At 38.7% G+C, this 9860-nt stretch overlaps 1 protein-coding gene across 5 annotated transcripts in view; it reads left to right on the top strand.

The window, feature by feature from the left end:
• The first annotated feature begins 866 nt into the window (after window positions 1–866).
• Window positions 867–9860, top strand: part of LOC135107294 (serine/threonine-protein kinase D1-like) — a 177272-nt gene continuing 168278 nt past the window's right edge. For 4 of the 5 annotated variants that reach the window (XM_064016973.1, XM_064016970.1, XM_064016971.1 and 1 more), the window contains exon 1: window positions 867–1024. The gene's annotated coding sequence lies outside the window, so the exon portion shown is untranslated. Of the gene's footprint in view, window positions 1025–1073; window positions 1227–9860 lie in introns of those variants that run through there. The other variant, XM_064016969.1, reaches the window with a different exon arrangement.

Here is a 9860-nt window from a genome sequence, read left to right as displayed (position 1 = left end):
GCAAAAACATTTTTTTTTCCTTTCGAGAGAGAGAAAGCAAAAATTCTACAAAGTCGTTATGAAGACTCGTTTATTTTAATATTATGTCTGGAGGATTTGTTTAAGTCCTGTGATCAGAGTTGTTATCATCCAAAGGTCATTTAGAAAAGAAGGCTTTCAATGCTTCTTTCTCGCTTTTTTCAGTCTGTTTCATCTCGACTGTCTTCAATAAGGGAGGGGGGGAGGCTCAGCTATGTTTTCATGATTACTGATAATTTAACAAGGATTATACATAATATAAGAAAAACAAAAAGTAAATGAAACACCAACGAAAACCAACCCGATGATTTCTGTGCTCTTGAATGATGAGACCCCACGGCATTTCAACATGCTGACCTCTGCAGAGATCGTCATGGAGAGTACGTCTCCATTCTTGCCATATTGTCCTTGGCTTAACTTTCTTTCCACGCATGGTGAACGTATTCCTGACTTTCATTTAATATGCAGCATGACAGACTATAAATATTCCATAAAGTAGGGAGTGTAAAATGATACCTGCATACCTGACAAGTTAACTGATTACCTTGAATGTCAAAATAGTCATACATCTTTGAGTACAGGGGAAGCATACTTTGCGCTCATTTCTCTTACTTGTTGCTTTTATTTCGTCGGCTGTCGCAATCCTTAATTTTCCAAAGTTGTCGGGGACTGGTTTTACAATATGAACTTTACGGACTATTAGGCGCGATTAATATAAGGGATAGAAATAATCTACTATAGGGTAAGCGATATTATTAAACAGAACTCAAGCGCATCATAAGGTGATAAAGTGAGAAAAGCGCGATGCTCTTTTGTTTACTTGGCAACTCCGAGGAGAGGGTGTACGCAGGTGCAAGTACAGATTGCGTCAGTGTCAGTCCAAGTGTCGGCGAGGTAGGAGTGTGTGCGGCGCTCGTGCTGCCATGCCTTTATTAAATTAGTATGTAACTAGGACCACAAATTGCGAGAGTGTTAAGAAGTCCATAAGCACCTCTTCGCGTCCAAGGTAATGCCACGTAGCCGGCTTGTATCCTATAAGACACCCTCTCTTTTTGTGATCAGACGTACCAGTTTCTCTTTGGGAAATTGACACACATTTCGAACTGGTTTCTTAATACCTTAAATTCCAGGGTTCCCCAGGTCTAATTACCCCCAGACGTGAGTACCTGAGCCCCTCCAATGTCTCGTACCGTCCTGAGTGGTGTTTGGTACGTGGAAATATGTTTTTATTTATTACTCTGCTACTCGTAGGATGGGTCCCTCTTTTATTACACATTTCCCAGGATGGTGGTGGTTAGGATGCACTCTGTCTGTCTCTCTCCCTCCACGGCTTGCTTGGTGACAGGTGTCCGAAGCTCACCTGTCGCGCACGACGCACCTCTGGGCTCAGCTTGCTTGGGGAGAGCACCTGTTGGGGGACGGAGGGCGGGGCGGCGCTGGATCACTTGTTGGTCGCGGGGAAAGTTAGGGCGGTGATGGGGGAGGGAGGGGCGGAGGGCAGTAATGGTGTTTGTAGTAGGGTGAGGGCTGTGTTAATGTATCGTGGGTAGACGTAAGGGGAGGTAGCAACACACACAGGTGGAGAGGTTGGTGGTGGTAACGGCGTGGATGCTGCATGAAAGCCGTCGTTGTGCGATGCGGAGGCTGTATTGCACCAACATTACCAGGGCTAGGATATCTCCTGATGTTCTCTGCCTCCCATGATTTGGTGCTGGATGTGCCCTTTGTGATGCTGATCAAAGAAGAATACATGCTGGCGAATGTTTGAAAATTTGATGGGGTGTTTGAGTTGCGAGCGGTACGATTTCAGGAAGACAGTATTGACATTGAGAGGGCTTTGCCACCAGACACTTTAGTTTGTGTTTCCATGGCGCTCGTAAGTGCTTATAAGGATGATGTGCTGCATGGTGTTTCACAGCCTTACAATTTTAGAGATTTAAGGTAAAAGTCACCAGAGCACTTGTGAAGATAAGTGTGTCAGAAGTTTGCCCTTTTGGCACGCCTCAGAGTAACATTTCTGGAGTGGAAAAAAAAAAAAAACAGTTGTCTTGAGATTATTGTTAAAGATATACTTTGCAAATCTCTCCCACTTACACTTATGGTCCTGAATTATTATAGATCCATTTTGAAAAATCTTACCCTCTCCATTTGTAGCACTTATCACTGCCCTTTATATGTTTAGTTCAAAATTATAGATTAATTTTGAATAGTTTTTTCCCCTCTACACTTGTCTTACTGTTTTAGAAATTGAAATATTATGAAAAATATCTTCCTCTTACATGTGGTGGCATAAATTATTATATACCTAAAGATATTATATTTTGAAAATTCATCTCCTTTACTCTTGTAGTCCAAAATTATTAGTCTTTTTGAAAATCCCTCTTCTTCTTTACACTTGGAGGCCAATAGCAAGTTCATCTTTTTGGCATAGAGAACTGAAATTATGCTAGATTACTCTCTTTAGTTATGTAAGTACTTTATTAAGAACAGTTAATTGATTTTAGTGCAGGATATTGGTAAATGTTAAGAGAGCTACTGATGTGAGATAAGGAATCTGCTGAATATTTCCTTCTAGACGTTAAAAGGTATTTACTGCTAAATGTCATGTTGTGTTAGTACATGTAATATAAAATGCTCACAGGTAGAGTCTTGAGTAATGTGTATACCATATATCTAAATTTAACTTCCTTTGCTTTGTCTCAAAACTTTTTAAATTGGAGATATTAATGATGTTGGAACTGGCTTTGTACATCAGTTGTGTTTGTTTACTATTTATAGTGCTGATGCTCTTGCCAAACCTTACCTCGGCTCCTGCCTGTGTTTTGTAGGATGTGTGACAGGAGACTCATAGAAAACTTATCTGACTTGTCACATGATAGGGGGTCATCAGGTTTAAGCAAACTAAAAGAAATACTCTTGGATAGCTCTGCAACATTTGATTTTACCTACTTCATATACAAATGCAAGGAGAGAGAGAGAGAGAGAGAGAGAGAGAGAGAGAGAGAGAGAGAGAGAGAGAGAGAGAGACAAAAGTAGCAGATATGAGCAAAATTACAAGATACTTAAGTGTATCTTTTAAATATTGTCTTGTTATTGAAGGAAGATTTAATCACTGCACACAATGAAATGAACATGAATAAAAATTGAGACTGATTTAAATATTTGATTCATAACATGTTATAAACAAGTGGTTGCTGAGTAAGATGTTGTGTCTATCTGGTTACAAGCTTTGAGCTTTAACCCTTTCACTGTTTCATACTTTTCACATAATCACCTAATAGATTTTTTAAGACAGTTTTGTACTAGAATCTTGAATTATGCAATACCTAGCTTAGAAAAGACCATTTCAGTCTCCTGCTTTTACGTTAGTGTGTCCTTGTTAACCATTTTCACAATGAGTGGTGACAAAGAGAGCCATATCAATGAAAGGGTTAAGGTGGAGCACTGCCTGTGTCATATTGCATCAAGGCTTGAGTTGAGAGGAGGCTGTCATCTAGGTGTAATGATGGTGTTGTTTATGTTAATCAATTGATGTCCAAGGTATCCTGCTGCTTTTAACGACTTATAAAAGACTATTCCTGAGCCCTCCCTGTTCACACACACACACACACACACACACACACACACACACACACACACACACACACACACACACACACACACACACACACACCACACATCACACACACACACACCACACACACACAACTGTTACATGAGGAAGAATTTGATTGACAGAACTTGAAAATATTGGAAGAAAGGAGAGAAAGGGGTGATCTTATTATGTGGAATTGGATTAATAAGATTCACAGAAAGAGACAAAAGAACATGAAGCATTAGTATAGAAAAATAAGGATGGTACTTGGCAGTTAATGAATCTACTTTCTCAAATAGAACCATTATTTAAACTGGTGCTGAAAGGGTAATAACTGTTGATCATGAGCTCAGCATGTGATGTCAGTACCGTGGGTGAATTACACACACACACACACACACACACACACACACACACACACACACACACACACACACACACACACACACACACACACACACACACACACACACACTACAGATAGAGATGTATGGGATATACCAGATGTGATAAGAGACAAGGAGTGATACATTAACTTAAGGAGAAGCTGAAGAAACATAGATATAGAAACAAGACTGCACAGATGTAGATCAGGCCCTGTATACTACTGCTAGGTAAATACACACACACATACACACACACACACACACGTACATACATACATACATAGTGTCTATCTTTGCTCTTTCTTCATTTTGCCCTTAGTCCTCAGGTCTTTTACATTGGCTTACTTTTCCTCTCTTTTCAACTCCCACACACAATCTCGTTATAACTTCCATCAATTTTTGCAAGGAACCATTATCAATAAGAGGTTTAGTCATGTCATTTTGTGAAATCTTAGTGTAGACTTTCCTTTGTGTCTCATGCATCAGAAGAGAAGATATTCCCAGTTACATCATAATCATATACCCACTGTGATGGATAACAACTCCTATGAGAATATATGTTATGTCCCTGTGGCTGTTTAATGTGTATATGGATGGTATAAGAAGAAAGATGAGAGCAGAGGTTAAAAGTTGCTGGATTGGGAATGTAGTAAATAGTCGTTGCACTTTTTATATTTAAAAAAATATTATTAATTTTTTTCTTAGTTTTGATTTAACAAAAGTAAGATGGTCTCTGGAAACAGCTAAATAGCCCAAGGGATATGAAATTTAGGTTTTGGTTTGATTGTATGGAAGTCTGGAAGATGAGCAGTGCAAGGGAACAAAGTAGTTTGATCTGTAAGAATATGATCAAAGAAATTACATCAAATATAGAGGTAAAAAGGAGTCTGTCTAATGGTGCAATTGTACCAACAATCACTTATGATAGTGAGACTTGGGTTTGCAGTGAGAGACAGTAATCAAGAATCCAATCACTTGAAATGAAACACCATGCTTAAGAGAGGCCTGAGGTGTGCAAAGAATGAATGGTGGGTCATGAAAGTTATGACAGATGCAGTACATCATGTAAAAGTGAATGAATGAAATGTGGTGTGCTTGAAGGGGCCAAGGACAGGACTGAGGGGATTTTGCTGCTTAAAAGAATGGCTGTAAATAAGACGACAAAGAGAATCAATATTTTCATACATCAGTTTGGTAGGTGAAAGATGACCCTTCTATTGAAATGGGAGGATAGGATACAAGACTATGTGAAAGAAAAGGATGAGAGGATTAGAGCATGGAAGGAAAGAATACATGTATATAGACAGAAATAAATGAAGATTTTTTTTTTTGTTGCAGCCATCCCATTGCAGGAATTCTCAGGAACAAACATGAGATATAGATAGATTTTTTTTATGTAGGAGGGACACTGGCCAAGGACAACAAAAATAGATTGATGACAAGTAGATTGATAGCTGGAGGTAAAAATAGATAAAAGATTGATGACAGGTAGATTGATAGCTGGAGGTAAAGGACATAGCTTTATCAAATTATGTAGAGGACACACTAAAATAAAGCGTGATTTAGCTGATGTGTTTGGGCTTCCATTCCACATGATTGTATTTTCCATAAAAATTGACTGTCCACGTTTCTCAGTTTAGTAAAGTAGGCCTACCCTATTGCACAAAATTAATAGAGTACAAAACTATCCATTGTAAATAGTTTGGTCTCTCTAAATTCCTAGAACCAAAAGATCATGCAGTACCATTTTGAGTATGTGCTTTTGGTAATATAACCAGTCTCTTTGTTGTGAGAGTTTATAAGATTAAATGTAGAATGGAAGAACAGCTACCAGAGAAACTACAAAACATAATTCATGAGTTGAGATTCTGGTGCAGTTATTGTTTTGCCTCTCCAAATAATGTTAATGATTTTTAATGCTATAAGTGAATGTCTTCAGTTTAGATTTTTTTAAAGACATTTTTTGAACTAACCAGTACGTAACTTATTAGTTGATTAGATGAAGATGCCCTGTGTCTAACACATGCAGAGTGAGTGCCAGAACAACTGCTTCCCAAAATGGAGTGTTTTGTGTTCTGCAGTCACTCCTGATAAGCAGAGGAGGTATGAATTATCTTACCAATAGATACTAGGTAGCTGCACAGTGCTGTCCTTGTTCAGACCTTGTAGATGCAGTGCAGATAAGATTTTCTGTGGATTAATTAATGAAAAAGACTTGTAATTGATTTCAGTATATGTTTTTATACAAGAATTTGGAATAGGACCTACCCATGTTGAGGTAATTTGGAACACATTAGTGAATAAAATTGGTGGGGAGCCAGGTGACACCAAAACTCGTTATTTTATTTGGTAAAGAGGGTGTAAGGCGGCAGGTAAGGTTATTAATTATGGTGTCATGGATGATGCAGTAGTCCTGGCCTATGATAGAAAAGAAGGTGGATGGCATACAGTGGATGCAGATATTTAGTAGATGAATACAAAGGTGCACCTCATGTGTACTTTTCCTTTTCTATTACATGGTACATCTGTAGTGTAATGTTTAGTCTGTTACTTGTAGCAGTGGGAATTTGATTCTGTCTTCTGTATGAATATTTAAGGAAAGATTGATGTGAATGTGTTTTTGTATTTACTCAAAAAAGTATCTATACATGTAGGAACTCCTGATACAGGCTTCCATTACTCAATTAGCACACACCATTAGTGAAGAAAATTCCCATTATGAAATCAGCAGAGGTAGCTGTACACAATAATTCATATATTGCCAGTAAGTAACACTGAGTTAATTACTTATTATATCTCAGAGGAGGATAATTTTTTCATAATAATGGGATATACTAATTGGTTAACTGTTCTTGACTTAGACTTTCAAATATAATTTTTGTTGAACTTCATTTAAAGTAAACATAACCTAATCTCATCATCATCATAATCATCATCATCATAGTAATCATCAGCAGCAGCTCTACAGTGTTTTGAATTGTGGAATCATGGTGTAAATGATCACTGTAAAGTAAGTTGCAAGATTCATGTTTGTGTCTTGGAAGTAATTGCAAGGCAGTGATCGTCCCTTGAAGTTGTGAACAGATACTTGTGCCCTGTGATAAAATACAGGTCTCGGTGCTTAAAAGATTGCGGATGACATCTACCTGCTGTAGGCAAGACCAAATCTACTTTTATTCCTGTTTTTAATTCAATATGTACAGTCATATCAAGTGTTGTGGTGAGGCAAGGAGAGTCATAAAGAATGGAGACCACCTCAGCACTCGTCACACATGTACAGCACAAAACTAGGACTTAACATTAATATCAGTAAGATACATTACTAGTGAAGATAAGTGATGTTATTCATAACCTCCAGGAAGGTCTAATCACCTTGGCCTGGTTCATTGTGGTAGTTATGCCATCCATAATTTCATGACAGTGTTATTTTATTACTTAAATTACAAAGCACTTCTTTAAACATTATTTTTGTAGAAACTGCATAATAATTATGGTGAGGATGGTCATTTCATTGTGGTGGAAATAAATACTGAATAACCTGCAACATCCACACTTAAAATTTTCAATCCATGGATAACTAAATCTGTATAAAAAATCTGTTGTTAAGGGACTATTGTACAGTGGGTGAACACAAAGAATAACACCATTATGAATATATAATCACAGTTTGTACTAATAGAGACTCAGGTCAGAGGCTTCACTAGTAGAAATGTTCTACCCAGTTGCTGTGTGTGTGTGTGTGTGTGTGTGTGTGTGTGTGTGTGTGTGTGTGTGTAGATACATAATGTATATAAAGCCTCAAAGCAGCTGGTGTGACCTGTTGCAGCTTAAATATTAAATTCAGGCTTAGTTTGTTGAGGCTTGGAGTGATGGCTTTGATGCATGTAAGTACATAGTCAGCATTGTAGTATGACCTGTGGGGCAGAATTATCATTAGAATGTTGTACAAGAGAAAAGAAAGCAATTTATTTTACATCAGTGTGATGAAATTATTTGGTCTCTTAAAGGTTTAACACAGATTTATATTCCACTTGTAATTCTAACATTGTATATTTACATATTACACTAATTTAGGCATAGTAAAGCTTCCATACTGCAGATATCACATAACTAACAATGTATGTGTATTATGCAGATAGATATGAAGTAAATATATAGCTCCCCCAATATGCACACTGTACTCCACACAAGGCTCTATATTAAAAGCAAACCTGCTGTAATTCACTGTTCCCAATATCCTATTATCTCTAGAGAGTGGGATTTTTTTTTCAATATACATATGCATAAAATAATGTTGCCAACATTTTTCCCATGACCCTGAACAGAAAGAATAAATACATGTAGATAGAGTATGGTCTTTCCCCAGAGAATGGAAAATTTTCTTTGGAGTTGTAGAAGAGTAAGTTCATTTATTATTTATTTATTTATTTATTTTTTGCAAGAGGGATACTGGCCAAAGGGGACGAAGAGCTAAAAAAAAAAAAAGAGGTAAAAGGCCCACAGAGGTGCCAGTCCCAAAAGAATGGTGAGAAGGCTATTAATACTCAGTCATAATCCAGAACACACACACCGCGTAGTGTAGGGGTCAGCACGCTCGCTCACAATCGAGAAGACCAGTGTTCGATTCCCGAGCGCCGCGAGGCAAATGGGCGAGCCTCATTAATGTGTAGTCCCTGCTCACCTAGCAGCAAGTAGGTACGGGATGTGACCCGAGGGGGTTGTGATCTCGCTGTCCCGGTGTGTAGTGTGTGTGATCCCGCTGTCCCGGTGTGTAGTGTGTGAGTTGCCTCAATCCTACCCAAAGATCGGTCGTTGCGAGCTCTGAGCTCTTTCCTTAGGGGAACGGCTGGTTGGGTGACCAGCAGCATGTAAGTGAATTACATGCTCACACAGATTCAGATTTTCATTGTTTTAAACCTACAAATAATCTGTGGCATCCCTAATTACAATCAATGTAATACAAAATGTCTTTAAAATAACACTAAAATATAACACAAAATATATTGGAAATCACACTGTAATATAATATATACTAGGCAGTATACTGTCTTGAATGATACATTAAGGCACAACAACTGTGAAAAGGATGACTGATGGGAGATGGCGGACTGGTTACATTCTGGTGTGTATGCTTAAGCCCTTCATACCAGTTGTGCCTCGTTCCTCCTCTCATTGCATCACACACTTTCCCTTAACTTTACCTCCCCTCACCTCACCTCACTTCACTTCTACCCTCTCCCTGACCTGACCTGACTTGACCTTCCCATTCGAGCTGGGTGGATGGATGGATGGATGGATGGATTCATTTCATTATTTAAGAACGATGAAGGCAGGAGGTAAAAGTGTTTGGTGGTTTACGTGTAGATGGTCGATGAATGCAGAAAGAGGCCGTAGGGACGTGGGGAAGAAGGATGCAATGTGTTGGAAGAGGAACGTGTGAAAGAGAAGATAACAAGAACAAGGGACAGAGGAGGGGCAAGGTGGGGGGTGGTGGGAGGCCAGGTGACAGGAGTGAAGGAGGAGGAATGAATGCCCTGTGTGGAATGTCATGTGTAGCTGGGGAGTTGACCGTGAGTGGATCATTTTTGTGATATTTGCTCGTCCCTTTATCCATTTTGCTTGGTGTGGATTGGGAGGAGACAAGTGTGTGTACTGAATGTAAAAGCAGTATGTTTCACTTTCACTAAATTGTTTATATAAAGGTGGCGATGAATTGCTAGGGTGGGAATACTGCCGTAATATTAAAATGAAGTACAGTTGTATACTAAAGTGTAAGTGATGCACCAGGATCAGCGGTGAGGAAGGGTACTGCGTCTCTAACCCTTTATGGAGGAGTATTGGCCCAGTATTATGCAGTGGCG

This window comes from Scylla paramamosain, chromosome 15 (assembly GCF_035594125.1).
Source record: "Scylla paramamosain isolate STU-SP2022 chromosome 15, ASM3559412v1, whole genome shotgun sequence".
Classification (NCBI taxonomy): domain Eukaryota; kingdom Metazoa; phylum Arthropoda; class Malacostraca; order Decapoda; family Portunidae; genus Scylla; species Scylla paramamosain.
Note: the sequence above shows the minus strand (reverse complement) of the source record. Positions and strands in the feature narration are given on the sequence as shown.